This window comes from Balaenoptera physalus (genome assembly GCF_965194825.1).
Source record: "Balaenoptera physalus genome assembly, chromosome: 9".
NCBI lineage: Eukaryota > Metazoa > Chordata > Mammalia > Artiodactyla > Balaenopteridae > Balaenoptera > Balaenoptera physalus.
Window position 1 is genome coordinate 36265016 of NC_138888.1, and position 26890 is coordinate 36291905.

The 26890-nt window shown below is 37.3% G+C and overlaps 1 long non-coding RNA gene and 1 pseudogene across 2 annotated transcripts in view; one reads left to right on the top strand and one right to left on the bottom strand.

Moving 5' to 3' along the window:
* LOC309666985 overlaps positions 1–26890 on the top strand; it is a 781177-nt gene that overhangs the window by 499489 nt on the left and 254798 nt on the right. The window lies entirely within an intron of this gene.
* On the bottom strand, positions 17094–17838 carry LOC309666882 (transcription factor BTF3 pseudogene; annotated as a pseudogene). Its single transcript has one exon. The product of its transcript is annotated as a transcription factor BTF3 pseudogene (transcript).

Consider the following 26890-nt stretch of genomic DNA (forward strand, 5'->3'; position numbering starts at 1 on the left):
TCAATTATTCTTCATTTTTGCCTCTCTCTGCAGTTTTGGGTTCCAGCTGGAATCAAACATACCCAAATACCCCAGATGAGACTGTTCTCATAGAGATGTCCAGCCCAGTTTTCAAGACTTGAGAGGTTCAGATAGTTCAGATAAGGTTTGAGATCAGCAGCCAAGCACTTGGATGGTTATCTGAACTGAACCTTCCAAGTTTTGCCTGATATTAACTCCTATAACTGGAGATAAATATTACCTCTAATTAGCTCTTCATTTCTTAGGCACATCTGGATCTCACACAACATTAAGATATTACACATCTGACATTTTGCATGTTTTTGTGGAGATTTTTGTTTTGTCATATTTTAGTTATTTAAATTACAGTCAAAAGAGGAAATAAAGAAGTGATAACTGATTCATTTCTATTTTTGCCAATTACACATATTATTTTATTAAAGACATACAAGTTTTAGATCTAGAAATGGGGATCACCTAATTCTATGGCAGATGGGGGCATAGGATACAGAACAATGATTCATTATTTTTCCAATATAACCAGCATGAGTAATGTTTCAGAATCCAGATGGAAAATGAAGAACATTAATTTGTTTTTATTTAAAATTTTAAAAAAACAAGCATAATTGCTCAAGATGGAAACTAAGCTGAACACAACTTTCCTTTCCTACTAGAGAGCCCAATAAAATGATAGTGAAGGATAAACCTTTGACAGTGAAGAGAATAGGAAAGGGATAATAGCAGTTAGGAGGCTGTAAAAAATGGATGCAAATCAGAAATAAGATGGAAGTGTGCTGACGTGGTCAAAACAGAGCAAGGAAGGGGCAGCCCAGAATATACAGGAGGGGGTTACAGTAAGAAGAAAGCTGATCTTCTACCCAAATGCAAAATGGTTGTAGGCACAGGATCAGCAGATGCTAAGTCAGTTGTGAGAGTGCGAAAGGAGGCCAAAAATGTGGGCAATGTTAGTGTTGTGATTGATCTGCCACAATCATTGCTTACGTTATCAATGATCTCATTTCTTTCAAAGCATAGCACTACCCTGAAGAACCCCAGTGCGAGTCCATCTTCCAATTAGTAGGTCTTATTCAACATCTAGGTATGATTCTCTACCCACGAGGGAAACCTCTGCCTCTGTTGTAGGAGGAAGAAAAGGGAATGCTGTAGACCAAGGTCAAGGCAAAAATTTACAAAAAGTAAATCATCTAGAGGAACATATCACAGTTTAAGAAATGAGTAGCATTATCAGACTGTTGAAGAAGAGAAACAGTCCTGCTTCTGATAACTTTACTATTTTTTTGTGACTTATAAGTATTCCCTGACTAAGCCATTGGCTCTTGTTTTGAGTGACATACAGCAGTGTGAGGCAGTGAGAGACAGAGGAGCTAGGTTCTTGTGCTGAAGCTGTCAATTAACTAATTAATACTCACACAGATATCTCTGGGCCTGAGTGTCCTCAACTTTAAAATGAGGAAAGGGGATTGGTAGGTGAATTTTCCTCTAAATTCTCTAGAGCTCTGACAGTCAATTATCCTGAAAAAGATAAATAACCAACACATTTTATAAATGAAAAGAAAAAAGATATTAGAAACTGAAGGCTATTGAGCATGATTATAAGGTTGAAGGTTATTGAGCATGATTATAAGATTCTTTCATGAATCTTGCTCAAAAGTCTGTCAAGACTAAAAGAGGGCTTAGGGTAACAGATATTCTTGAGAGGCATAAATAACCAAAGAACTACCTGTCTCACCAACTACAACCAAAGAATTTAATCTAATAATATTTATTAAGTACCAAGTATGTGCAATTATTTTGTTAAGACTAGGAATATAGCTGCAAACAAGGTATTTTCCCTACCCTCCCGGTGCCTACCAACAAATGTAGAAAAAGAGAAAAGAAGCAGATGATATGTGATCAAGGCCATGATGAGTTAGTGTAGGGTGCTGTGGAAGCATAGAGGGAGAGTATGTAACCCAGGCTTAAAGTGTCAGGAAAGGCTTCCCAGAGAAAATGTTGTAGAAGGTGAGACAGGAGTTAGTTCAGCAAATAGTAGGGAAGACTGCTGGAAAAAATGGTTAAGACTGATTAAGCAGTTTCTTGCATGTTATCTCTGTATGACAACCATCAGTTGAATAGGTGGACATTTTAATGGCCCATTCCATGGATTAAAGTAAAGACAAACTTACTAAGCAACCCACATTTACTTTACCTTTACTACAGAGAAGTGTTACCCTGTAGCAATTTAAAATTGCCTTACTACATGCTACAGATTAAATGCTTTTGTCCCCCAAAATTCATATGTTGAAACTTAATCCTCAATGTAATGGTATTGATACTGTGACCAGAGGTTCTTGGCCTTCCCCAATCAATGGAAATTGACTAGAGGCCAAACAGGAAATTCAGGCAAGGCTTTACTGGGGCCTCTGCTGCAGCAGGTGGGGAGCAAAAAAAGTAACAGGTTCCCTTGCTTGCTCCCAAGGTGGGGCAGCTGGTTCTTTATATGGGGTGAGAGTAGGGGTGTGTCCAGGGGTCCAGCCGAAGGGGTGGCTTAGGTGTTTTGCCCACCCCTCTGGTGTTGCTGAGTGCAGGGGGCATGCTCAGTACACTGCTTTTGCTCCCAGCTCTTCAGAAGTGGCAGTTGGTATTTTTTTTGTCTTTTCGTATCTTTTATCCAGAATTTGGCACAACTGCAGGTGCATGTAGGTATTTTTAGTCCCATATTGTTTCTTTGTGTTTTGTTGCTGGAGGTGTTTGTCCAGGTGCAAGCATTGCAGCACTTGCAGCAAAGGGTCCCAGGTCCCAGCCTGACTCAGTATTTGGAGATGGGGGCCTTTGGGGTGATTAGGTCATGAGGGTGGAGCCCTCATGAATGGCATTAGTGTCCTCACAAAAGAGACTCCAGAGAGCTCCCTTGACCCTCCCACCATGTGAGGACACAAAGAGAACACGGCCATCTATGAACCAGGAAGCAAGCCCTCACCAGATACCAAATCTGCTGGTGCCTTGATCTTGGACTTCCTAGCCTCCAGAACTGTAAGAAATAAATTCCTGTTGTTTATAAGCCACTCAGTCTAAAATTCTTTGTTATAGCAGCTCGAACTTACTAAGACACAGTGTAATGTTCTGATGCATAAACTCTTCAAGGGAAGAAGACCACAGTCATGTGAAGAGATGAAGGGGCAGAGAGAGACAGATGTCAGAAATGAAATTTTCCTGCTCTGTTAAAAATCAGATGAGGAGAGAGTTTTCCAATAAGACAAAATATTTCATTATAAGAAATAGCAATACCTAAAAAGGTCTGTTGAAGAAAAGACAAACTAAATTAAAAAGACCAAAAACTAAAAGCCAGGATTGCATTGCCAAGATATATACAAAAAAATTTCTACTTATAAAGTAAAAACTTGTAGAATTAAAGGATGAGCAATATAAAATACTTAAAATCTTGCAAGAAATCTTTTAAAACATGTCAGAGACTATGCCTGATCTCTGCCACTGCAAGAGGCTTTGAAGGTAGAAGTTCCAAACATCAGACAGAAAAGAGTGCAAAAGCTACAAAAAGGTTTTCATGGGGATTTGGTAAACAAAAGAGGGAGAATTAGATGAAACAAGGAACACTGGACTAGAACTTAAAGATCTCTGTAATAGACATGGAAAAATTGCCATACACTTTCCAAAAAGCATTGGCAAAAGATCCAAAGGGTAAAACACATTAGAAAACCTGAGTTAATTCCATACATGGGAAAAAATTTAATTTTTTAAATTTTTAGAAGAAAAATACATGCATAATATTTCCAGAAATATATTTATTTCTTTGATAATAAGGAAAGAAACACATTTCATAAATAAAATATTTTAGAAGAACAAATGGGGTAATAAATGTGAGAACATTTTGCAGTGTATGAAGTAGAACACAGATGTAGAGCATTGTCATTAAAATACATGCTGTTTGATTCTCAGGTATTTATCATCTATAGGTAAAACTCACCATGTACTGTGTAATAGTGCATGGTGGAAAAGAAATGGAAAAGGAGAAAAGAAAAAGATTGTATCTTGTAAACCTCAGATAGCTCAACAATTAATTATCAAATTACAGACAAACAACACGGCACATCTGCAATCACTCAGAAAGTCAAGCTTCATCAGATTAATAGTTGCAAGATATGGCTGCTGGTGGTAAGACAATTATTTATTAAAATAAAACCTCCTTTCAAGAATTTTTTTTTTGTTTTGGTAGCATAAAATTGTCTTCAAGTTAAATTCTAACCAATAGAACTTTCTTAGATATAGTCATGGCATCTTTGCTTTTCTTCCCCATTGCGCTTTTCCTAGACTCTCCTCTTTGTATCAAACTACTTCTCTGCTATCCAAGAATAAAGATAGAACGGGGGCAGGAGAGTCATGCCTTTTGTTCTTCAAGTGTATCTATTAAGCTGCTGATTATCCCAAGCTCTAGTCCAGGTGAACAAGAAAGGCAAGGTCCCTGTTTTAATAAATCACACATGGTAGTGGGAGAAATAATAAATGGAGATGGAAAGATAGATAGGTAGGTAGGTAGGTATAAATGTGAAGAATATTAGAAGAAAATGCTATGCAAAGAATTAAAATAGAGTGACCAGAAGACTATTTCAAACAGGGTAATCAGGGCAAGCGTCTCTGAAGAATGGCCAAATCTAAAGTATAGCAAGGAGCAGGCCATGTAAAAATTAGGGAGGAATTAATTCATGTAGAAAGAAAAGAGTTAGTGAAAAGGCCCCAAGGTGAGCAAATGTTGTACTTTTAAGATGTACAGAGTGGGACTGGAATGTTCCTGGGATAGCGGATGAGTGGGAAGATGGGACGCTCCTAGTGTGGGGTTGAGGAAAGATCATGTAGGATTTTGTAAGGCAGGGAAAGGCATTTGGGTTTTATTTTAAGAGTAATGGAAAGCATTTTTGGGTTTTTAACAAGTAAATAGTAGGATCTGGTTTACATTTTAAAAAAATGACCCAGCCTGCTCTGTGGGACAGAAGAGGAAGCCTGAAGACAAAGTAGGAGGTACTAACAGTGCTCAGGTGAGAGAAGATAGTGACACACTAGGGTGTTTGTAGAGCAGACAAAGGAGACAGATTTGGAGTTTTTTAAAGGTATTTTATTAGGAAATATGTCATTTAGTGCAATATGTCAAATTGAGATACACCAGAACAAAAATAAGGTCTAGAAAGTGTACCAACATCATTTGCCCATAGAGTTTTCTGTCACAGAGTGTCTTGTAGAATTAGAGTTTAACAGAGAACTAGTAAAAACTGAAGAATCTACTAGAATCATCTAACTTGCATGTTGGACAATAGACCAATTACCAGTTTTCTCAGAGTGGCAGGAATTATCTGATTTTGAAGACCTAGTGTTTCAGATTATCCCTCTGAGTACAGTTTGGTGGTCCCAGGATCAGATATATTAAATTGTCAAAATTGATAAGGATAATGAAAGCAAGGCTGATGCACATTCTTTTTTTTTTTTTTTTTAATATTTTTATTTATGTATTTATTTGGCTGTGCTGGGTCTTAGTTGCGGCATGTGAACTCTTAGTTGCAGCATGTGGGATCTAGTTCCCTGACCAGGGATCGAACCCAGGCCCCCTGCATTGGGAGCGCGGAGTCTTAGCCACTGGACCACCAGGGAAGTCCCTGATGCACATTCTTGAGTACCTGCCTTTGCCAGAACTGTGCTCTGTATTTTTTCATGTATTCCTAAGAACCCTGGAGGTAAGTATTATTATCCCCATTTAATAAGTGAGGCTTAGGGAAGCTGAATAACTTACCCAGGTTCATAGCTAGTAACAGAGCAAAGATTCTAAACTGCCTAAATCAAGAATCCAATGCCTTTCCACTGTATTACTCCCTTTATCCTTTTAGTAGAAGGCCTACAATTTCTAGCAAACGTTCTCATATAGTTTGTATCCATGTGATGCCAAAATATTCAATCAAAAAAAAAAAAAGAATAAACTAGTATATTGTATTTATGTCAATGTCTTAAAAATAAAACCATATCAGCCTAGTGAATATTTTATCAAACTGTATTTTAATTACAAATTTTTTCAGTCAATTTTTCAAAGCTGTTAGTCTCATTAGAGAAATCAGTGCTTTGAGAGTGGCCAGAATAAGTGTTGGCCCAGGTATTTTCCCTCTTTTTTATACATAAAATCAGTATCCCATAAAATCCTCACCTTTTTTCCCAAATCCTCACCACCTTCTTCCTTCCCTAATGACCTCCCAAACTGTGAAGCTAGAGGAGAAAGGGTTTAAAGTTACTTTAAGAGATGAGCCTACAGAAGTGGCCTTCTATGGACCTCAAGTGTTTGCTCTTCAAAATTGTTGCTCTAACACACTGCCTCTTTTAGTATGATGCCATGTTCACTTCAGCTAGTACTTCTAACCTTTAAAAAATTATGCATAGTGAAGATTCTCAATTAAGAATATATATTCTGTGACTCTCGTCTATAAAAAGAATGTAAAAAGTAATGAATAGTAGATAGTGAATAGTAATGCCTCCTTTTTTCCCCTTTTTGTATTTGAAAGAGCCAACAGGGCTCCTGTGTGCAGGAACACTATACAAATATTTATCTTTAAGAAAATCTGACGGACTCTTGTTAAAAATGTTTGCTCAGATTCAATGTCTTTTCATGCTCCATTTTCTTAATTCGTAAAGATTTGGTCCACATTCGTCTTCCCTACCTGAATCATTTCCAAAACCTTTGCCTCTAAATTTCTTCCTTCCATAACTTCTACCCAAACTGGGATGCCAAAGGTTGAAACCATTTTTCAAAGAAAAGGTTTTAAAACTAAACTTGATGTTATGTCCTTCTTTTCCAATCAAAACAAACAAACAAACAAAAATGATCTCTGCTCCTGGATTTAAAAACATTATAAAAGACACTTGGGATGATTTGACCATGGACTTGATATTAAATGATATTAAGCAATTACTGCTAATTGTATCAGGTGTGCTAATGCTATTGAGTCCAAGCTCACTCTGCTCGCCACCCGACAGGCCGATGAATCAGAGACGAGGTGTTGAGGCAAGGAATATGACTTTATTCGGAAAGCTGGCAGACCGAGAATAAGGCAGACTAGTGTCTCCGATGAACCATCTTACCGGGGTTTGGATGCCAGTTTCTTTTATAGCACAGAGAGGGGGAGGAGGTGAGGAAGTAAAGTAAAAAGGCCGTACGTTTTGCAAATATCCCTTGGAATGGCCAGCCTCGGGGAGGGGATGTGTTAATTTCTTCTTCCTTGCAGCCATCCACAGGTGGGCAGGGTCAAATTGTCTCCCTGTGAGCTGAACAGAGACACTTTAGTTTAACATTCAGGCAGAGGGGCAGGGTTCCCTGAGGCAGGCCATTATGTATGATTACAATAACAAAAGCAATAAAAAGCAAAGGTTAAAGTCAAAGAAACAGATCAAACATGGAGTCTGGTTTAGCTCTTCCCTGTTACACTAATGGTATTAAGATCGGAATAGAAAGCATCTTTATTCTTAGAAGAAGTATGAGAAAATAGTGATGGATGAAGTTTTATCATGTTCTTAAATTACTTCTAAATAATTCAGAAAAAAAAGGTCTTACACACTTACAGAAAGTTAAAGGAAACATGGCAAAAAAATGTACTGTTGAATCTAGGCAGTCAGTATATGTGTTAATTAATTTGGTTAAAAATGATTTGGTCAAAAAATACTGTGGAATTAGAAAACTTTTGCTTCATGTGGCTAAGTGGCAAATCAAAAGTCAGTGATATTTGAAACACAGGAAAATAATCCCATCAAACTATAGTAAAGGTCAGTCCATAAATTAATTTGCATGCCCATCTTCAAATTTTAACATAATCATGTTATAGAATGTTGTCTGTCACAGTGCTCTCAATATACCCACAGATCACTAAGGGATCTTGTAAAAAATGCAGATTATGGGTCAGTGGTTCCAGGAGGATCTGACAGTCTTCATTTCTAACAATAATGCTATCGCTGCTGGTCCACGAACCACATTTTGAATTGTAAGGGTCTGTATTATGCCAAATAACCAGTGAAAGTCAAATGCAAAGAGTACCTATTTCCCACCAAGTTGTTTATGGATGATAACGTCTTTCCCATGCAGAGGCTTGTAGATACTCTATGGGTCTATATATTTGGGATCGTGGAATCAACATGCACAAATAGCTGAGATTTCCCTTTTCGTGCATATGTCCATCGACACGGAGTTGTACTCAGTACTGCCCTCTATTTAGATTAACTATATACTGTGCAAATATAAGTATAAAACAAAAATTCAACTTTAGTATAATTTTATATAATGTTCTAAATGGAAGATTAAAAAATGTGTATTATTCTGAATATTTGGTAAAATTCTTCTCAAAGATTCAATATTTTTAAGGCAAGTCTTTAACATTTGCTCTTATATTTTGGAATTCTATTAAATTAAATGTTTACCATTGATTATAATAGTAAAAAATGTATATTTTTATTAAATTACCTTCAGTTATTTGTCAATGCTATATCCATGATTCCTTTAATTTTTCGATAAAATTAGTAAAATTTGACAATCTACTTTTAAAATAAAGTTATATATAATAGTTTATATATAAATTTACTCACAATAGTGCATGTGTGTGTGTGTATGTGTGTGTGTGTGTATATATATATATATATACACACACACTATTGTGAGTAAATTGGAAGCATATTATGTATGGCTTGATGTGCCTGAGAATGTTTTCATCCTTGACATAACTTAAAGCTTTAATGGCTATGGCAGATTATATTTTTCCAAAAATGGAAACACCTATACAAATCCCATCCACGTGCTCTTTTTACAATGAGGCTGACACTCCTTCCACGAAAAGGTGATATCTATGTTTCCTCTTCCTCCCCTCCCTTAGATCTTCCTGGGAGCTTGTGACTGACCAGACCAATGTAATACATCAAAAGTGATACTTTGTGACTTCCAAGGCTAGGTCATTAAAAGGATACAGTTGCCATCCAGCTCTCCAGATGCTTGCCTTTTGGAATCCAGCCACGATTTTGTAAAGAAGTCCAGGCCACAAGGAGATACCACATGTGACTGTTATAACCAACAGCTCCAGCTAGACCTAGAGCCAACATTCAGCATCAACTACTAGACATGCAAATGAACAGGTCTTCAGATGCTTCTAGCTTCCAACTTTTGAGTCTCCTAGCTGAGACCCCAGACATCATGGAGCAGAGAAAAATCATCCCCTCTGTGCTGTGAATTCCTAACCAACAGAATCTGTGAGAAATAATACATGATTATTTTGTTTTAACCCACTAAGTTCTTGGGTTTTGTTACAGAGCAATAGATGATTAACATACATTTTGGTATCTGGAAGTAGGGTTGCTGCCATAACAAGAACCTAAAACTGCAGGAGTGGCGTAGAAACTGCATGATGAGCAAAAACTGGAAGGACTTTGAGGAGATTGTGAAAAACCTAAAGAGTCTTGAACAACTGATGTGGAGTCTGAGAGTCTACTACAAGGTTATTAGTGAGGGCAAAAATGAAATAAAGAAAACGCTGTTGGAAAAAGAAAGAGGATCTTGGTTATGCTGTGGCAAAGGGTTTAGCAACATTGTTGACTATGATTAGATGGAAATATAAAAATTGTAACTAATGAACTCCTGAGCCCAGGAGATTTCCAGGCAGTGTTGAAAGTGCCCCCTGGCTGCTTCTTCTGCTCATAGTAAAATATAAGGCAAGAGAGAACCGAAAGGAACGACTGTTAAATATTTTAAAAGGCAGGATTTGCAGCCTCTCCAGTCTGCAAATAATGTGCAGTCTTTGGGATCTTGGAACACAGAAGGAATTCAATTAATGTTAGTTTCTTTCTCCTTTCCCCGTTTACTTCATGAAGAAATGTTTGAAAATGCATAAAGAAACTTAGAAGTTGGTATGACAGTACGTTCAGTAGTCTGAAAACGTTCAATAAATAAAGTCATTCTAAAATCCTAAAGACAGGCTTCTTGAAATTGTCTTGAATCATTTATGCATCACTAAAATGATCCCTTTCTTAAAAATCTTTTCTCCACCTGCTCATAGATTCTTGGTATTTCTTCTGTTCACTGTTTGGTTTTTTTCACTTCTTATGCTCTGTAAAGACAAAAATCATCTTAAGCAACTGATGAAGCATTGTGACTATGTTAACCACAGCCACGAGTTTGCGGACACTCTTCCCATTGAGAGGTTGCCTCGGTCCCCTCTCCTCAAGTTGTGGTGGGCTTTTTGACTTCTTTTATCAATAGAGTATGTTGGACATGATACTATGTGAGTCCCAAGGCTAGTGCATAAGAGACCATGCAACTTCCCCCTTGGACTCAGGGAACACTCACTCTTAGAGCACTGAGCTGCCTTATAAGAAATCCAATTACCCTGACGCCACCATGATGGAAAAGCCACATGTAGGCCCTCTTGCTGACAACCCCAGGTGAGCCTTACCCTCAGCTGTCCCAGTCAGACAGCAGACGTGTGAAGAAGCCATCTTCAGAGGGAGCCTCCCACTCCCAGCTGTCCCAGCCCTGACATCTGAGTCACCCCCAGCTATCTGAGTCCTTCCAGCTGAGATCCCAAATGTATGGAGCAGAGAAGAGCAGCCCTTTCTGTGCCTTTCTGAATTCTTGATCCTCAGAATCCATGAGCATAATAAAATGGCTTTTACTCCACTCAGTTTTGTGGTAGTTTGTTACATAACAATCACCAACCAGAAGAAGCATTTTCAGTCACCGGCATCTTATTCATGCATTTAACATTTATCAAGGGCCTAATGAGGCAAGACATTGTACTAGCTTTATCTCAGGTTGGATGAATTTCTCTGATTCCTTCTGGAGATCAGGTTTTGCTGGAAGTTGTATTGTGGAGGCACTGGACACTGGGCAAGATGCTAAATATATCCGGATGCTAGGCATGAATAAGCTGAGGGGCAGCACAAAGGACAGAGGATAGAGGACGAATGGGAACAAGAGAGAATAGCGGCCCAGAAAACCCAAAAATTATCTCAGATTTTTTTTCCCTGACCTGATCTGACTGTGCAAATTGATATCTGGCCCAGAAAGCCACCCTGAAATGGCAGAGGTACCTTGGTTTCATCCAAAGAGTGACCTAGTTACTAAAGACAATCAAGCTTCATTCAGTAGTTATTTCTGGATGGCAAAGATAGATGGTTTATCAATTTAGCACATTTGTCATAATGACTAAGGACTGGAGTTTAATGTAGCATAACTTTATGAAATGAAATAAAACACTGATATTTCACTTTTCACAAATATGTGTGAATAGTCAGATATAGTCAAAGACTCCTCAATCATGTACAATATAGAGACATAATTACTTCTCAATAGCTTTAAAAGCCTCTGTAGAGAGTGTCTACAAAAGGCATTTCTGAAAGAGTGGACTAAAGGGAGGAAGACAGGAAAAGCCTTAAAACTGTAAAAATAAGCCTCCATAAAAATGTGTTGGATGCTTGCCTCATCCAAAATGGAAAGATGTAGATATAATCTTTTCTTGGAAAAATCTTTATGTGACCATTTAATGCTCTTTATATATCATGATCCTTTCATTTTAAGTTAAAGCTATTCAACACGACACAGTCTATTTTACAGTCTAAGTGATTATTAAATGTCTCTCCCTTCCCTTGCTCATCACAACTTCTTGAAAATAGTTTACACTTGTATCTGCCGCCGCTACTCCTCTGTACTCCTTACTGAGAAGGGGGTTCCCTTGCGATCTTACTTGTGTTCCTGCCATCTATGGGAGTTGCACGCGTTGGGTCTCTCCCCAGCTGCAAATCCAATGAACTCTTAGTTCTTATCTGATCTAGCATTTACCTCTGTTACCTATACACCTTATTACCTAATAGTACATATATATCATTAGATATGTAATTTTTAGTCAATGACAAAATAATGTATACTTATTGCAAAAAAAAAAATTGAAAACTATACTGAAGAGTATAAAAAGTCCTCTCCTCACTACCCCTCCATCCCACTTGGGGGAACCAATGCTCACAGCTGAGGCTCATCAGACCAGACATTTTTCTGTGCACATCTAGTATATAATCTAAAATTTCAAATCCAAACTGAAAGAGGATTTGAGACTAAAGAATAAACTATCCTTCACCCTCAATCCTACTCCTCATTTTTGATAACCACTTATACAAATTTATGTTTCTTTTGGTGGTTATATCCATAATGTTTATATTTATTCATTTATTTATTTATCAGTTTAAACTATATCTAACTGCTACCTATACCATGAAGAATGAGGAGTTTTGCTGACTTACACTGCTTTCTCATTTCCCTATTCCCACAAGGATTTCACACCTTAAACTCTAAAGGTCTATTTTTATTTATTAAGTTTTAAAAATTTGCTAATGTGTGTCTTCAAATAAAACACAACCTTCTATTTCTTGACTCATCCATTTTAGGCACTGTCTCATACTTTGTAACATCTGATTTTATATCATTCGTCTTCTCTTCTTAGAACTAAAAGTAACTAACTCTGCTTTGTCTGTAGGTTAATCAAAAAACCCCAGCATTTACAATATTATAATTATTTAGATATAGCTCCCTGCAAAATCAAACAGTGACTGGACAGTGAGTGGAGACGGGGATTGCAGGGGCCATTAATTTTGTTCAGCTGGAAGGAGCACATAACTAACAAACAGGGAAGGGGGCAAGGCACATTGCTTATGTTTGTTTATTTTTATGATGCTATACTTTCTTTTTATCACTAAGGTCACTTAGCTTCTTAATCACATTTTATTACAGGAAATTATTTTTGGAGCCATCTTATTCCCTGTTCTAATTTGCACTCTAAACCTACTATGTCACTGTCATCCTGGAATTATTTTTCCTTTTTTAAAATCTTCTGCTACCAATCCTAATATTTTTATTGATATCTTGTTCTGAAAAAAAATAATGTAGCAAACCATCTTCTCAATACTCTTAAGACTGCGATCTAGCATTTGAAATTTTCCTCCCTTGGACTGACTTGCAGAAGACATCTCATTTTCAAGAAAATCTCAGGGAACAATAATCTTACAAGTGGTGTTGGAGTAGATTTCTTTTCACATAGAAATTGAAGTGAAAATTTGTAATCTCAGTTAATAGGCAATATTGAGTAGTTGCAATTTTAGTATTTGGAAAGCATTAATATTTTATAAAGAATGACATTTTACTTATTACTAGTGTTTGTAATAACAAGATTATTAGTTCACTCAACAAATATTTATCAAGAACTCAGTTTGTTCTTGGCAGTTTTCCATGTTCGGGGGATACAGCAATGAAGAGAGCTCCTCACAAATTTTATTCCAGTGGTGAGGCAGAGGCAAAAGATAAGAAACATATAAATAATCGAATAAATTTTTACGTACGTCAACTGTTGATTGATGCTAGGAAGGTGGGATAGAGAGTGCTGGGGAATGGAGGATGGGGATGGAGTTTTAGGTAGGCCATGCCTTGGGTGAGGGGGCTTGTTTTTTAACCTTGTATAGTCTCTTTTTGTTTTTTTTGTTTGTTTGTTTTAATTTTTTAATTTCAAAATAATCACAAAGTTACAGACAAGTTGAAGGTACAACACAAAGCATATGTTTTTCTGAATCATTTGAGAGTGAGTTGCTGACTCAATTTTCTATCACTTCTGAATGCTGTAGAGTATGTTTCCTACAAAACAGGGATTCTACTACACAACCATAATATAAAATAGATTAGGTATTCTGTTTCATGGATCTCATTTTCTTTTCCCTTTTTCTCACATTCCTTTGTTGCTTTGTTGGATAAATAGAGAGTAAGTCTTCCAAAGAGGATGGTTGACAGGCAGTAAAATTTTCTAAGTCTTGCATATCTAAAAACGTCCTTAGTTTACTGGAACTCTTAATTGATAGTTTGGCTGAGCATTTACTTCTAGATTACAAATCGCATTTTTCTCAGACCTCAGTCTTCAAGCATATAGTGTCTCTGATGAGAAGCTGGATTTCCATTTATTAGAGGCAGTAAGTGGAGGCTTTTGGGATCTTTCTACTTTTCCTGAATCTCTGTCTAGGTATGGTTTTTCTTCTTCATTCATGTCCTCCTCATTCTGTGTGCCCTTTCAAGCTGAGGATGCATGTGTTTATGTCTCAGAAATATATTTTCATCCATTATTTCTCTGATAATTTCCTTAAAATAGTCCCTTTTCTTTCTGAAACTTTTTTTGCCAGATTGTAGTTCTCCTAGATAGATCCTTTAAGACTTTAAAGTTTTCTTCTATACATTCCTATTTTTCTTTTAGCCTAATTTCTTGATTTCCTCAGGTTTTTTTTCCAGCACTTCTTTTTAATTTTTCTTAATTTCAGACATATTTTAAAATTTCCAATATTTCTTTATTGTTCCTTAGTATTTATGAAGATATATATGAAATTATATTCTGTGTCCTGAATAATCAGTTGCTTTCAAAGTTGATTCCCTGGTTCATATTGGCACTGTGCATATGTACGTATGATTATTTTTCCTCTAATATGATATGTGTCCATTTAAACTCATGAACTGAGGACTACTTACTTGGTACACGTTGCTGACCTGGTTTCCCTCTGCTGGCATGCAGTTCTCTTCCCCACCAGGCCTCTCTTCAGTGAGACGATGGACTGTGAGCTCTGAGCCCACAGACAGCTTTCCTTTAAACTGTGTGCGCGGACAGCAGGGAGCAAGCTAGGCCCACACCACCTGGGTTTTATTCTGGGAATCCCAAACCAATTCCTTTGGCAAGCAGTGCTTACGGAACAGGTGCTAACTTGTACAACCGGCTAGAGACAAACATCAACCTTGATATCGGAGCCACACCCCCTCGTGAAACTGGAGCTTTTATCTCTAGGTTGGAAGCATTCTGGAGGCACCACCATTAGGGAGCTTGGCTCCTGCCTCCACAGCAGCCTCTGGGTGTGCACATCTGGCTGTGCTTCTGCTCCTGTATTCCTTAATATATCACATATTTTCCATCTTCCAGAAATTCATTGAGGTTAATGGTTTGCGTATGTCTCTGCCTCATTGGAGAATTGTTATAAATTTCTTACCCTTGGTACTTTTAAATTTTATTTTAATGGGATTTCTGGAAGAAGAGATATATGTATGTGCAACCTGTCATCTTGAACCAGATGCCTCACTTCCCCAGTTTCAAAGTCCTCTCCCCCCAGCCTGCTCTCTGCCATTTCTCTGACATTTATTGGTCCCAGTTAGTTCTGCCTTCTTTTCTTTGATTCCTCCCTGAAGGTTGATGCTCCATCCTTGTCTATCTCCTCTTTTTCTTCTATTTGTTTTCTGTGGATGATTTTCACTCACTCCCATGAATTTAACTACCACTTTAAGCCAGTGAACCCGTTATACATGACAGCTCTTATCTCTCTTCTGGACTCCAGTTTTGTGTTTTCTACTCACTACGGTCATTAATACCATTTTAATTTTTTCATCCAATCAGGAAATGGCATACAATCAATCCTATTGTAATTAATTAATTAATTAACTGGTGAATGCTTAAAGGATCTAGAACTGGTTTTAAGATAATCTTTCTACTACACCATAGTATTTCCCAATTACTTTTCACAAGTTCAATAATTGATGAATTATTTGCTCATCTTGGTGTGAGGCCAACCCTGGGGCTTATCTTTACAAAAATTTTTATATAATCTATTTTCCAGTAATACAATATATTCAAACTTCATATATGCCTCCCTCTCAAAAATTGGTTCTTTGCTTGGGAGGAGCAAAGAACCACACCTGTTTTCAGTTTCCAGTTACAATATAGCATTGTAATTCTATTTCTAATTTCAGTTATTATAATCAAACTTCTGTTATATCAAGTTTTTAAAGCTAAACACTCAAAGCAGAAGTTTTCACTTACCTAATTGGCTACCAATACAAGAATAGATTCAATCCATCTGTCCCTAAGTGGATATGTGTATCTCTGCAAGTCTGCCCTTTGTTTTGGGTTTAAATTACCCTTTTTAAGCCTGATTTCTCATGGAAGAAAAGCTAATAACATTTACTCTTCTAGTCTGAGCATTTCAACTATAATAACTTTTGATACTAGGCATAGATTCTATCCAATCTGTCAGAATGAGGAAAAGCTTCAAATTAGCTAAGATTCCCCACAACTATGGATTCTTTAGGTGCTGAAAAACAAACAACAAAAAAAGGTTTTTTGTCCACACTGCCCCTAATAAATTGGTGTAGTGTAGACAGTGATAGCTCTTGTTCCAGTTCTAATCACTAATGGGTGCAGCCAATCTGCCCCCACAATCAAGGGTTCCAAGAATGATTACTCACATATTCTCCCAATTACATCATAAAACCTTTCTTACATTTGAGAAACTGTAGGCAGATAGAATTTTCACAGATTTGGAATCATACGTCAACATTTCCCTGGATATTCTAAATAGAAAACACTTCATATGAATAATAGTAGTAATGTTAATAAAAGCTAAAGTATTTTGAGGGCTAGGCACTACTCTAAGCTCGTTACATAGACTATTCCATTTAATTTTTGCAATAACTTTTTGGGTAGTTCTTATTATTACTCCATAAAGAATTGAGGCTTAGAAAAGTTAAATGTCTTGCCCAAACTGTTTCCCCAGTTCATATATGATAGAACAGCGACTTGAACACAGGCAGTCTGGTAACAGAGCACACTTTTTTAACCACTAGGCAAGGATATCAAACAGATTTCATCTTGTATGTCAACTGTGATTGATAGTGACTACATGGAATAACTGTTGAAAAAACTTGGTCACCAGACTCCAGGTGACAGAGTGCCAAAATGAGCAAAGATGTCAACTATGAGCACATTAAATTTGTGGACCTTTTTCTAGGTACTTGCCCTCCTGGGATATGTGAAAGAGAGAGAGAGAGAGAGAGAGAGAGAGAGAGAGAGAGAGATTGACTGACTGATTATTGACCTGTGTATTTATAAACAACTCTCAGAAAAAGCATAATTTAGGTTAGAGAAAGTCACAGAATGTACCAAACCCTGTCAACAATTTGTCTTTCTCTACGTTAGCTTATAAGAAAAAACTACTAGTGAGTTGAATATTTTCTTTTTTTGGAACTTTATTAACCTTTGTTTCAAACTTTATTCCCAGGCTTCTTCAGCTTAATTAGCTGCAAAGAATGAATTTGTATTAAGCAAAAACTGAAAAGAGCTGCAGTGTCCAGGGGCTTGGGCTTAAAAATATTAGAGATCTAGATTTTTATCAGATCCATAAACAAAATTTTAAAAAAGCAGTCATAATATAAAATAGCAGCTCCCAGTAACTTCTTCAAGACTTACCTTCTTCAGAAGTTGACTCAATTCCATTTGCTTCTTTCTTGGAAGCCTCATCAAAATTCTCCACAAGATCTGGAACTTCATCATCATCATCCTCTCCAGTAGCAAGTGGTGCTTTTCCATCCACAGATTGTTTGGGCAGAGCTTCAGCCAGTCTCCTTAAACTGGTCAGACTGTCTGCGCCAAGCTAGTTTAAGATGCTGGGTAGCATTTCTGTCAGCTGCTTTGTCTCAGCATGGCCTGTAATGGTGAAAGTGTTTGCTGCCAGAGATGCCTGCACTTTAGGGTTGTTAAAGTGAATCACTGTTCCTTGGTTTGTGAACATAGTCACCTCTTCAATACCAGAGATATTGTTCACCCCTAACTTCTTTAAAGAGAACTGACATTTTCTGTCATCTTCTGTGGCTGTTCTATGAACCACCTTCTTTCTGCGAGCAGTTCCTTTCCCACCAATGCGCACTTGTGCCTGCAGTTTGGTGAGTTTCTCTTGGTTCATGATAGCTTCACCTTGTTGGAGCAGAAATGGGGCCGTGCAGGGGACTAGGGTAGGCGATCAGGGGGTCTCGGGCAGACCAGCTCAGATAAGGTGCACACACGCGGGGACGCAAGATGGCAGCTAGAGTGATTTGAATTTTTGTTCTACTTTATTTTCCTTCTCCCACACACTTATGGAGTTTTTTGTTTTTGTTTTTTAATGAAAGAAGTAGCATAAGGGAGAAAGATAAGAGACAAGATGCTTAGAAAACCATCCCTTGGATGACTGAATCAACTGGTTCAATTCCAAGGAAATATCCCAAAAAATAGAGATTTTAATTTTCTTTTCACAGGCTCAGATAGGGGTAACTTGTATAGACAATTAAGACCTAAATGTGGTGGGATAGTACTTCTGTGATATTCACCCATGTTCCTTTTTTCCTTCCAGAATTTCTTGCTTTCCTTTTCCCTAATTTGAGCAGATCGTCTGCTCCACGTTCCTTGACTTAGGGTTGATTTAAGGAAAGTTTTCCTAGTTGTTGTTAAAGAGATTTTTTTTTAATTGAAGGTAATCTGACTTTTATCCAGACTAGAAAATCTTTTTTCCAGCAGGGGAGATGGAGAAAGATGGAACAGAGGTCAAATGAGAGCAAAAACCTCCCTGGATCCCAGAGAGAGGATCTTGTACCCCACTTCTCAGAGGAAAGCCCAAGGGAGACAGAAAGATCTGAGTGTTTATGGAGCACTGAAACAAAAGGTACCTGGTTCCTAGGAAAAGCTTCCAGAAACAACAAACTGTCTATACTTGTTCTAAGAGTTGTTTATAGATACACACGTCAATAATCAGTCTATCAGTCTGTCTCTCTTTCTTTCTCTAGGTAGACAAGTACCTAGAAAGGGAAAGGCTCTGTTACACCTTCAGTTGAAGAGACCATGAACAGCCTCACAGAGATGGCTGAGAGAAGCAGAAAGATTCCTTGCTCCTATGAGTGATACAGAATCAGGAAAAAGAGCCCTCACAACCAAAGAAAGTATGCCTAGGGAGCTGAGGACATCTTGGCAGCAAACCAAGTGGAGTGATAACTTAGGACAAATTAGGAGAGTAGATATCTCATTTGCTATCTCCATGCAAATATGACAGAGAGGGCTTCCCTGGTGGTGCAGTGGTTGAGAATCTGCCTGCCAATGCAGGGGACACAGGTTCGAGCCCTGGTCTGGGAAGATCCCACATGCCACAGAGCAACTAGGCCCGTGAGCCACAACTACTGAGCCTGAGCATCTGGAGCCTGTGCTCTGCAACGAGAGGCCGCCATAGTGAGAGGCCCACGCACCGCGATGAAGAGTGGCCCCCACTTGCCACAACTAGAGAAAGCCCTCGCACAGAAACGAAGACCCAACACAGCCAAAAAATTAAAAAATATAAAAATAAATATTTTAAAAATAAATAAATAAATAAATAAATAAAAATAAAAGATATTCTAGGGCACATGTATTTTAAAAAAAAATCTTAGGAGAATGCAAAGAGATCATAAGCTATTCTTCTAGAAAAAAAAATATGACAGAGAGACCACATGGATCCCCTCTCCCAATGTCTTTTATCCTCTCCAAATTCTTAGATATATTCTTAAATATATATCCTAAAGAAATGTGAAGGAGGGGAAATCCCAAATTAATGGAAATATTCTACCTCACTATAAGAGAAAGAGAGTGCAACATAGAGAGTAAGCTGAATTATATAAAAATTTTAAACATATATATATTTTTTAAATAAATTTATTTATTTATTTTTGGCTGCGTTGTGTCTTCGTTGCTGCACGTGGGCTTTCTCTAGTTGCGGCGAGCGGGAGCTATTTTTTGTTGCGGTACACAGGTTTCTCATTGTGGTGTCTTCTCTTGTTGCGGACCACAGGCTCTAGGCACGTGGGCTTCAGTAGTTGTGGCACACGGGCTCAGTAGTTGTGGCTCGTGGGCTCTAGAGCACAGGCTCAGTAGTTGTGGCACACGGACTTAGTTGCTCCGCGGCATGTGGGATCTTCCTGGACCAGGGCTCGAACCCGTGTCCCCTGCATTGGCAGGAGGATTCTTAACCACTGTGCCACCAGGGAAGCCCTCAACTTATATTGTTACACTCAATTTTATAGTCAGAGATTCATCCCGACTACATCTATTTTTACAATCTAAGAAGTGATTAGGAAGAATGGGTGTTCATAGTAATTAATGGTAGAATAATTTCTTACCTTATAGTGACTGAATACAAGTTAGATACAAAGAAGTAAAATTAAATTTATATATTAATCAAGTAATCTAATAAGGTAATAATAGATTACAAGAATGTGAAATCATATTCATGATGAAGTGGAGCCCACATCACTCAAGGACATAAACATTAGACCAAACCAGGCAATGAAAGGTTTCAAGGAGAATCCATCACAGAAGGGCCTGTAGTTTGTTTAATCTTGCCTTTCTATACTATGTTCTATATCCTATACCATATTAAATACTTAAGGGCTAATGCAAATATTTTCTAAACCTAAACTTCCAAACAAGAGAAAGTTTACTTCCCAAGTATAACTGGGTAAGTCCATTCAGAGGAATTTTTACTCAGGTCACAAGTGTCTACCTAAGGAATCAAAGTAATAAATTATTGAATAAGACCCCTGTGGCATGTGCAAATACACATACTTCAGGTACCAACACACTCACACAGAATAATTTAACAAGCTCTGCCTACAGAGCCAAGGCAGAGAGAAGGGGGACTCAACTGTCAAGCATATTTTCGACCAACCAAATTCCTGCAGATGATTCCAAATAGTCAGGCCAAAGAAAACAGCTATCCTTGCCTAGTTGGAAGAGATTGGTTAGAGCCAGTAAAACTGCTAAGTACTACTTGGTTGCCAGGGGAAAAAAAAGTGAATTTGTTAAGCTTTGAAAGCAGGGACTCAATTTTGTTTAAAATATCCACTCACCAAAAAGAGTCTTTAAAAAGTAATGTAGTATTCAGGCATTTTGACACTTGCTCTTTTTCTAAGGACATAGGAACATGTTACAGATAACCTAAGTTCTTAAGGATGCAAAATTATGATAATGTACTCAACTACAAAGTAAAGAGCTTTACCGAAACTCTGGTTTAGGTGAGCTCATCTCTAGATACAATCATGAGATAGAGTCTCCTCCTCAGTAAGCCATGACTCTTACATCATAACGGGCATCTGGCTATCTTCTAATTGATTGTGTGAGGGTCTCTTGCTTCAAATGGCCCACCTAGGTATTCATACTATATGCAGTATTCATGTTCTGAAGCTGGATCAGGTGGAACGTGATATTAAAATATTTACAGTGGTACTTTAAATATTTAAAGTGGTACTTCTCAAACTTTCTTACTGAAATAATTTTAAGGACAAGGAAAGTAAGAACTCTATAGGCAGACCCAACAGTTTTCATCCACATGTTGAATTTCTTTGAATCCATTTTTTGTTTTTTGTTTTTGACAATTCATGTGGATATCTTGCTCTATTCCACAATATTTTTGTAATATACTTTAATGTAAATATAATAGAGGGTAAAATTTCTGTCTCAGAAAGATGTATTGTGTTGAGCCTGTGATTTCAAGCACTGATCAATACATCAAGACTACACACTAGCTTGGAAAGCAAGGCTTTTGGGTCATTTTAAATTATTAGAGGTTTAATCACAGTCTTTGAAGAAAGCATGGATAAAATAGGTTGTCATTGTAATTGCTACTGATATGATTGAAAAAAATATATACTCATTTTTAAAGATTTAAATACTGATATTTACAGAATATTACATATTAATAAACATATCCCAGTTTCTTCAGTAGCACAAATGAGTTGCAATTACTGGTTAAAATTTCTGAAAATACAAAGAACAAGGGTGATACAGACTATCCTTGTAAATCTGGTATCTTTTCAATTCCCTTTTAGAAGTACATGCATTTATTACATGATTCCTTATCCCTGGGGCCTGTTCTCAGTCAAGAGACAACCATCTTACTCAATAAAACAAATTCTAATGAGTTGTAACTGCTAATTGATTAATATATTTAAATTTAAAAATTATAATTATTGTGTGATTCTGGTTTTAAAAGTCACTTAAATTATTTAATTAAATAAATATGAAAACAGTAAATAAAATCCCACCTTGCCATGGAAATTTTGTAGACATTTATCTTTCTGGGTAGATAAAGATCTAAAATTTCACATTCTGTTTTGAAAATTTTTTCAAATTGTGTGTTGAACTTTTAACTAGGGCATCCCAGGGTCAATGTCTTAAGCCAAGGAATGTCTCTAATAGGGCAAGTCAGTAGATGAGAAATTTGGAGACAAACATGCCTTTTGGTCAACCTCAAATTAGGCAGCCTGTCTCCGCATTAGAGATGTAGATAGGACTATATATGGGAGAAGAGGTTCACTGGAAAATGAGATGACAGTGATAAGTTCAGAAAAGTTAGTATCTTCAGAGCAAACACATACAACAATGATAATATAAGAATTAAAGTAAAAATGACAATGAAGGAAAAGTAATTATCTTATTTTGTTCTATAATATCTCTACCTTTCAATACCATATGGAAGGTTTTATTATCATCCCTATGGCTCAGTCTACATCATGGCTCTGTGGTCCATAGGTACTTTTTCTTTTGTGGTCCTCTTCCTTTTTAAGAAAATATTAAAAATTATATTTTATGACTGCAGTGGAATAAAGGAAAATATAATACAGGCTGGATTCCATTATCATATATCCATTATTATCATATTCATTTTTTCTCCTGATTTTAAAAGAAATTAAAATTAAAATCTTTTTGTGGACCCCTAAAAGTATTGTAGGCATAAGGTACTACTGTGCCTACTGGCTAATATATGTCAACCCTGCCTATAGCAGATAATGCTAGTTAATCCCCCAAAGCTATTCACCTTCTTCTAGAATAATGAAACCCCCAGTTTTTAGCCAGGCACATGGCCATCCAAGATAAAGTCTACAGTTCCCAGTCTCCCTTGCAGCTATGTGCGGCCAGATATCAAGTTTCATCAATGGAATGCGAGCAATGGTCACAAATTCCAGGTCGTGTTCTTTTTCCCTGCATTTGGAATTCAGCTGTGGTAAGAGTGAGTCAATCAGGGGACTTCCCTGGTGGTCCAGTGGTTAAGACTTTGCCTTCCAACCCAGGGGGTGCGGGTTCAATCCCTGGTCAGGGCACTAAGATCCCACATGCCTCGTGGCCAAAAAACCAAAACATAAAACAGAAGCAATACTATAACAAATTCAATAAAGATTTAAAAACTGGTCCACATCAAAAAGAAAAAAAAAAATCTTAAAAAAAAAAGAGTGAGTCATTCAGGCTATGGAAATGGGGACAACACTCTAGGGACACTGGAACAATCAGACAGCAAGAGCCTGGGTCTCTGATGTCTCATGGAGCCTTGATGACTTCCCAAAGCAGTCACAATACCAGCCCAGAGTTTATATGAATGAGAAATAAATTTCTATTCAGTTCTATTCAGTTTAAGTCCCGGCTATTTGGGGACTTGGTTACATGCAGCCAAACCGATATTCAAACAGAATCACCTTTCACACTGAGGAAACTGAGGCACAGATGTGATTTTTCTCAATGTGATTTAGTACAAACTAAAACATAGCAAAGGTCAATCCTGACCTATCCATATTCAAAACCTATGCTCTATTCACTGCCTTCCCATACTGTCTTCTCCCCGAGTCTGCCATGAGCCCCACCAAAGAGCCAGGTAGGCTTGAGTGCTGGGTTGCCTCAGGCCAAACAACCAACAAGGAGGGAACCCAGCCCCACCCATCAGCAGACAAGCAGATTAAAGTTTTACTGAGCTCTGCCCACCAGAGCAACACCCAGCTCTACCCACCACCAGTCCCTCCCATCAGGAAGCTTGCACAAACCTCTTAGATAGCCTCATCCACCAGAGGGCAGACAGCATAAGCAAGAGGAACTACAATCCTGCAGCCTGTGGAAAGAAAACCACATTCACAGAAAGATAGACAAAAGGAAAAGGCAGAGGACTATGTACCAGATGAAGGAACAAGATAAAACCTCAGAAAAACAACTAAATGAAGTGGAGATAGGCAACCTTCCAGAAAAAGAATTCAGAATAATGACAGTGAAGATGATCCAGGACATTGGAAAAAGAATGGAGGCAAAGATCGAGAAGATGCAAGAAATGTTTAACAAAGACCTAGAAGAATTAAAGAACAAACAAACAGAGATGAACAATACAATAACTGAAATGAAAAATACACTAGAAGGAATCAGTAGCAGAATAATTGAGGCAGAAGAATGGATAACTGACCTGGAAGACAGAATGGTGGAATTCACTGCTGTGGAACAGAATAAAGAAAAAAGAATGAAAAGAAATGAAGACAGCCTAAGAGACTTCTGGGACAACATTAAATGTACCAACATTCTCATTATAGGAGTCTCAGAAGGAGAGGAGAGAAAGAAAATATCTGAAGAGATTATAGTTGAAAACTTCCCTAATGTGGGAAAGGAAATAGCCATCCAAGTCCAGGAAGTACAGAGAGTCCCAGGAAGGATAAACCCAAGGAGAAACACACCAAGACACATAGTAATCAAATCGACAAAAATTAAAGACAAAGAAAAATCATTAAAAGCAACAAGGGAAAAATAAATAACATACAAGAGAACTCCCATAAGGTTAACAGCTGATTTCTCAGCAAAAACCCTATAAGCCAGAAGGGAGTGGCACAATATATTTAAAGTGATGAAAGGGAAGAACCTACAACCAAGATTACTCTACATGGCGAGGATCTCATTCACATTCGACAGAGAAATCAAAACCTTTAAGAGAATTCAGCACCACCAAACCAGCTCTACAACAAATGCTAAAGGAACTTCTCTAAGTGGGAAACACAAGAGAAGAAAAGGACCGACAAAAACAAACCCAAAACAATTAAGAAAATGGTGATAGGAACATACATATGGATAATTACCTTAAGTGGGAATGGATTAAATGCTCCAACCAAAAGACACTGGCTCGCTGAAAGGATACAAAAAAAAGACCCATATATATGGTGTCTACAAGAGACCCACTTCAGACTTAGGGACAAATACAGACTGAAAGGAGGGGATGGAAAAAGATGTTCCATGCAAATGGAAATCAAAAGAAAGCTGAAGTAGCAATACTTATATCAGATAAGACAGACTTTAAACTAAAGACTGTTACAAGAGACAAGGAAGGACACTACATAATGATCAAGAGATCAATCCAAGAAGAAGATATAACAATTATAAATATATATACACCCAACATAGGAGCACCTCAATACATAAGGCAAATGCTAACAGCTATAAAAGAGGAAATTGACAGTAATACAGTACTAGTGGGGGACTTTAACACCTCATCTATACCAATGGATAGATCATCTCTATACCAATGGATAGATCATCCAGACAGAAAATTAATAGGGAAACACAAGCTTTAAATGACACAATAGACCAGACAGATTTAATTGATATTTATAGGACATTCCATCCAAAAACAGCAGATTACACTTTCTTCTCAAGGGCTCATGGAACATTCTCCAGGATAGATCACATCTGGGGTCACAAATCAAGCCTTGGTAAATTTAAGAAAATTGAAATCATATCAAGCATCTTTTCCGACCACAACGCTATGAGATTAGAAATGAATTACAGGGAAAAAAACATAAAAGAACACAAACACATGGAGGCTAAACAACACATTACTAAATAACCAAGAGATCACTGATGAAATCAAAGAGGAAATCAAAAAATCCCTAGAGACAAATGACAATGAAAACACGACAATCCAAAACCTATGGGATGCAGCAAAAGCAATTCAAAGAGCAAAGTTGATAGCAATACAATCTTACTTCAAGAAACAAGAAAAATTTCAAATAAATAATCTAACCTTACACTTAAAGGAACTAGGGAAATAAGAACAAACAAAACCCAAAGTTAGTAGAAGGAAAGAAACCATAAATATCAGAGCAGAAATAAATGAAATAGAAACAAGGAAAACAACAGCAAAGATCAATAAAACTAAAACCTGGTTCTTTGAGAAGATAAACAAAGTTGATAAACCTTTAGACAGACTCATCAAGAAAAAGAGGGAGAGGACTCAAATCAATAAATTCAGAAATGAAAACGGAGAAGTCACACGGACACCGCATAAATACAAAGCATCATAAGAGACTACTATAAGCAACTCTATGCCAATAAAATACACAACCTGGAAGAAATGGACAAACACTTAGAAAGGTATAACCTTCCAAGACTGAACCAGGAAGAAATAGAAAATAGGAACAGACCAATCACAAGTAATGAAATTGAAACTGTGATTAAAAATCTTCCAACAAACAAAAGTCCAGGACCAGATGGCTTCACAGGTGAATTCTATCAAGCATTTAGAGAAGATTTATCACCCATCCTTCTCAAACTCTTCCAAAAAATTTCAGAGGAAGGAACACTCCCAAACTCATTCTACGAGGCTACCATCACCCTGATCACCCTGATACCAAAACCAGACAAAGATACTACAAAAAAAGAAAATTACAGACCAATATCACTGATGAATATAGATGCAAGAGTCCTCAAGAAAATATTAGCAAACAGAACCCAACAACACATTAAAAGGATCATACACCATGTTTAAGTGGGATTTATCCCTGGGATGCAAGGATTCTTCAATATACGCAAATCCATCAATGTGATACACCATGTGACCTAAATGAAGAATAAAAACCATATGATCATCTCAATAGATGCAGAAAAAGCTTTTGACAAAATTCAACACCCATTTATAATAAAAACTCTCCAGAAAGTGGGCACAGAGGGAACCTACCTCAACATAATAAAGACCATATATGACAAACCCACAGCAAACATCATTCTCAACAGTGAAAAACTGAAAGCATTTCTCTAAAATCAAGAACAAGACAAGGGTGTCCACTCTCACTACTATTATTCAACATTGTTTTGGAAGTCCTAGCCATGGCAATCAGAGAAGAAAAAGAAATAAAAGGAATACAAATTGGAAAAAAAGAAGTAAAACTGTCACTGTT